The sequence below is a fragment of the Betta splendens genome, chromosome 19, assembly GCF_900634795.4.
Source record: "Betta splendens chromosome 19, fBetSpl5.4, whole genome shotgun sequence".
Classification (NCBI taxonomy): Eukaryota; Metazoa; Chordata; class Actinopteri; order Anabantiformes; family Osphronemidae; genus Betta; species Betta splendens.
Window position 1 is genome coordinate 4,427,154 of NC_040898.2, and position 5,694 is coordinate 4,432,847.

Below are 5,694 nucleotides of genomic sequence, written 5' to 3' on the forward strand. Positions count from 1 at the left end.
AACACACTGGCTTCATCCTCAGCTCATGCTGCTGATAGAAGAACTTGTCAGTAACCAGTCCAAGAACCAGTAACTTAGATTTAGGGCTGGACTCAACTAGAAATCTTTTATCCTGCTTCACCTTCCTGCAACCATCAAATCTCAGTACATGGATCATCAGACACCTGCAGCCATATTTATTGCCAGGTTGTGTAGAGCGCACTTTACAGAACAAGGAATTTGACTTGGTGTTGGCAGGTGGTGCATCTCAGCATAAGAAAAAGTAGAAGAGTACAACATACAACATGACATGGTGACAGTGCAACATACAACATGACATGGTGACAGTACAACATACAACATGACATGGTGACTGTACAACATACAACAGGACATGAGGCCAATACAGCATACAACATAACATGGTATCGTATTTGAATAGTGCAATTAAGGATAAGTTAAAATGAAGTTATTAACAGACTATATAAAGTGGAGTGAAGTGGATGCGCAGGTGGACTGGGATGGTGGGGCCTGTAAGTGGCAGCGATAGTCCTTTGGTTGGGGGGGGGTTGGGGCACTGTTCAACAGGCTGACTGCAGTTGGGAAGAATCTGTTATTGTGGCGCAAGGTCCTGCTCCTGATGCTGATCATGGCTGCCCGTCTTCGGGTCCTGGAGATGTACAGCTCCTGGAGAGACAGGAGGTGGCAGCTGATCACCTTCTTTGCAGAGTGGATGACGCGCTGCAGCTTGGCCTTGTCTCTGGCCGTGGCCGCAGCGAACCAAACTGTGATGGAGGATGTGAGGATGGATTCAATGACAGCAGTGTAGAAGTTCACCAACATCCTCACAGGGAGGTGAAACTTCTTCTGCTGCCTCAGGAAGTACATCCTCTGCTGAGCCTTCTTAGTGATGGAGCTGATGTTCTGCTCCCACTTAAGGTCCTGGCTGATGATGGTGCCCAGAAAGCGGAAGGACTCCACAGAGGTCACCGGGGTGTCACAGAGGATGACCAGGGGGAGGGGGCTGAGTCCCTGCTGAAGTCCACTGTCATCCTCACTGTCTTCAAAACATTGAGCTCCAGGTTGTTAGTGCTGCACCATGACACCAGACTGGCTATCTCGCTTCTGTAGGCTGAATCCTGGCGTAGGATCCTGGAGAGTCCAGATGCTGGAGGATGAAGTTGAGGGCCATGTTTACAGCATAGTCTACCGATCTGTTGGCTCTGTAGGTGAACTGCAGGGGGTCCAGGAGGGGGTCTGTGATGTCTTTGAGGTAAGAGAGGATGAGGCGCTCAAAGGACTTCATAACTACAGAGGTCAGAAGTACTAGTACTTCCGCTCTGTTAACAAGATGCCTATGATGCAGAGGTAAGAATGTGAAGATTCTCACTCACGGTGAGATAAGGGGGCACCTTGTAGAATATTTGAGAACATTTTAAACTGTAGCCACAAGTGATTCTGTTAAAGCATGTAGTCAGTGAAGCTTACTTGATCTCCAATAAAGAAGCTTATGAGAGTTGTCTTTTGTGGAGTTTATTGTGTTAAAAAAAACAATAATGGGGAAAGCAATTGATGAAAACTCAAACCCAACTAGCATTGGGGAGGCCACAACATACACAACAAAGGTGGAATGCAAAGATCCCAAAATGTCAAATGCCCCTTTCTCTGGCACCACCCTCCTGTGGTGGGCCTTTCCGGTTCTCTGGGCCATCTGGAATCCACCCTTGGGGGGGTTCTGTCAGGAGTCCAGAGTCATGTGTCTGTGTTTAACCCCCTTCCAGGTTTTATTTTGATATATCCTTTTCTCACCTGCTTTGTTCTACAGTTACTTCGTATCACAAGCTGTTTTACATTTATAATCAGTCCTGTATTTAGACCTGCCTCTCACTTAGTCTTGAGCCAGATTGTCTGCTCTCATCACCTTGTTGGTCAACGTTCCAGCACTCATTTCTGTAAGTCCTGCAGGCTGATTTTCGTATCTGTTCTTGACCTTGCCTCTGTCTTGCCCCTGCCGGTACCTCAGGTGAATTTACTGTTCTTAACCAATGCTTGTCTAACTGCCACTGCCTGCTATTTTAGATCTGTTGAAATTAAAGCTCCTTTTTGACTCAAGACCTGTCTGTGAGCTGTGTACTTTTGTCCAACCTATAGTGAATCCTGACAAGCTTGAATCTCAGCTAAACACAAATGCAGAAAAGATTTAATCATTAACCATCGTCATCATCATTGTTTCATGACAAGGACCTCATCAGATCTACAGGTGAGTGGAGATTTCTCGACACAGAAACACGAAAGCTGCATCTTTGGTGAATCATGACTCCCGTTGAATCTGTTCATCGTCTCAAAGCTTTGCGTGCGGTGCCGATGTGAGCAGAGCGGTGGCGCAATTGTTTCTGGTTGAGAGAGCAGGAGAAGGGCCGCTAATCTACTGCTGCTTCTTTCAGTCAGGGTGATTGACAGAGCCATCAGCGTGCATTTGTGGCTTCTGGTGCGTTTAAGATTTTGCGCAAAGGTCTAAAAGGTGAGCTAGTTTAGTTGTCCGGTTACTCCCTGCCTCTGTCAGAACGTCATAGATGGCAGACCCACATGCACGGCACAAACAAGCTTTGGATGTTACAAAAAGGGATTTATTCCAGAAAAGCAGAGTCATGGTCAGGCAGGGTCATTCACGGGTAAGCAGAAATGTTTAATACAAGGGTTCAGGCAGGCTCAGTTCCAAGGACAGACAGGGTTCGTTAAATGTGTTGGCAGAGATAACAGTACCGTTCAGGACGAGGCAGAATCGTAGTCAGAAAACAGGCAGAGAACCAAAAGAACCAAAATCAACCCGCGTGGAACACTAACAGGGTGGGCGGAGAGCGGACTGGAAGAGGGCACAATGAGAACCCCCCTCAAAGCAAGACGCACAAACACGACAGACAGGGGAACCCCACCCGACAACACAAAACAAAACGACTCTGAGTCCAATAACCAAGGAAAACCAATCTGAATGTCCACAACGTAAGTCCAGGATACACAGAGACGTCTTGCTGCTCCTTTTTATGGAGGGTGGAGACGCGGCGAGATCCCAGTCAACCGCCGCTGAGGCAAGGCGGCACACTCAGTGCCCACGAGCTGAGCCAGCATCCACGGGAACCCCCCCGAACGCTGATGTCCTCCAGGCGGGCGACGATCTTAGAGGCTGAGGGGTCGAGGTGGACGACGCCGAAGGAGGCAGTGCCACGCAAGCGGCAGGAGGTGCCAAGAGCGAGGCCACCAGACCGGGCAGCGAGTCCGGGATGGACGTGACGCTGGAGCCAGAACCAGAAACGAGGGTCGTCGCGGAGACGGGACCAGACGGGGGACCGGGATAAACACAGCTGACGCTGGACCACCAGAAGTTGAGACAAACGTGGCCGGGGCCGGACCACCAGGAACCGATGCAGGCGTGGCCGGAGCTGGGCCACCACGAACCGATGCAGACGTGGTCTGAACAGGACCGACAAGAACTGAAGCTGGGACGACCTCCTCCTGGAGGCCGACAGGAACCGAAGCTGGGACGACCTCCTCCTGGAGGCCGACAGGAACCGGAGCTGGAATGACCTCCCCCTGGAGGCCGACAGAAACGGAAGCTGGAACAGTTCTCGTCACTAGTCCCGGAGCAGCCATCTCGTCTAACGGCTTGGCGGCCTCGCTCTCGGCTCCTCCTGCCGCAGTCTCATTTTGCTGGAGACGCATCATTAATGCATCACAAGTCATGCCTCTCTGGGTTAGTTTTTTTTTTCTTTCTATAACCCAACATCCCTCCTATGATGTCTATGATGACCATTGGAGGCAAAACATAACATAAGGAGTGTTCCTATAACTTGCTAAAAAGTCTATGACATCAGAAATCCAATTTAAGATAAGAAAGAATTATTATTATATTAGTAATGTACAGTAGTAGATGTTTATCCATCATATGTGTGGAGAGATTTAAAGAATAATGAGGCAGAGGGACCAATTTACGACACAGTACCGAAAGTAAAACTAGAAAAACATTTCCTCATTGAAGTGGGATGATTTCCTGGAAATGCCTCCACCCAGATCAGTGGAAAAGGTCAAAGAACAACCATCAGTGGCTCCAGCGCAGCCCTGTCGCGCTCAGGCTCCAGCGCAGCCCTGTCGCGCTCAGGCTCCAGCGCAGCCGTGTCGCGTTCAGGCTCCAGCTCAGTCCTGTCGCGTTCAGGCTCCAGCTCAGTCGAGTCGCGTCCAGGTTCCAGTCCAGTCGAGTCACGTCCAGGTTCCAACCAAGTCGAGTCGCGTTCAGGGTCCAGTCCAGTCGAGTCACGCTCAGGCCTTGTCCCAGCCAGAGGGCACCACCTGTCAAACAAGTGCGATTCACCCCCGATCAGGCTACTCCGTCGAGCTCGGCAGTCATGCCTGCCACTGCCAGTCCCTGTTCCTATCGGCCCGGTAGAGGTCGTTCCAGTCCCTGTTCCTGTCGGCCCGGTAGAGGTCATTTAAGTCCCTGTCCCTGTCGGCTCCCGCAAGGACGCCGTTCCAGTCCCTGTCCCTGTCGGCTCCCGCAAAGACGCCGTTCTAATTCCTGTCAGCCTCGGAGTTCCTGCCGCAGTCCCCGCCGACCTCCAGGATGAGGTCGCGCCAGCTGGAGTTCCTGTCGCGGTTCCCACCGACCTCCAGGGGGAGGTCGCGCCAGCTGGAGTCCCCGCCGCGGTTCCCGCCGACCTCCAGGGGGAGGTGGCACCCGCTGTCGTTTCTGCCGCAGTTCCCGCTGACCTCCAGGAGGAGGTCGCGCCAGCTGGAGTTCCCGCTGCGTTCCCCGACGACCTCCAGGAGGAGGCCGCGCCTGTTGCCATTCCTGCTGCAGTTCCTGGTGACCCTGCAGAGACTTTCGTTTCTGTCAAATTGTGTGCAGGAGCCGTCCCGGGGGGTGCCGGAGGAGGTCCATCGACACCTGCCACGCTCGTCTTGGTTCCTGGCGGCTCGGCTCCGGCCGCATCTGCATCGGCTCCTGGCGGCCCGGCTCCGGCCGCATCTGCATCGGTTCCTGGCGGCCCGGCTCCGGCCGCATCTGCATCGGTTCCTGGCGGCCCGGCTCCGGCCGCATCTGCATCGGTTCCTGGCGGCCCGGCTCCGGCCGCATCTGTATCGGTTCCTGGCGGCCCGGCTCCGGCCGCATCTGTATCGGTTCCTGGCAGCCCGGCTCCAGCCGCATCTGCATCGGTTTCTGGCGGCCCGGCTCCGGCCACTCCTGCACGTCTGTCTTTGTCTCTGGTTCCGGCTCTGGCCTCACGTCTGTCTTCGTCGCTGGTTCCACGTGGAGTCTCGCCTCGGCGGACGGACTGGTGGCCTCGCCCTCGGCGCCTCCTGCCGTTTGGGTGGCGCTGCCTCTTGCAGCGCCGTCCGCCTCGGCTCCGCCGTCGTCAGGGCCGCTCGCCTGGGAAACATCCCCTCCTGCCGCGACGATGGCGCGGCCTCTGCCGTTGTCGTCCGCCGCGACCCTGGGATCCCCAGAGCATCTCCATCAGGAGGGGGCTGAACTCGGCTCTGCCCTCCCGGACCCCGCCAGCCGTCGTGGCGGACTCTCCTGCTGCCACCCTCCAGAAGGGGGGGTTTTTGGGCCACATGGGGCCGTTGGGGACGAATTTTGCGGACTTTCTGTTATGTGGACTCTTGATTTGAGCCTCCTCCGGTCCTCCCTCCGCCCGCCCTACTTGTTTGCCCTGAGGGGGA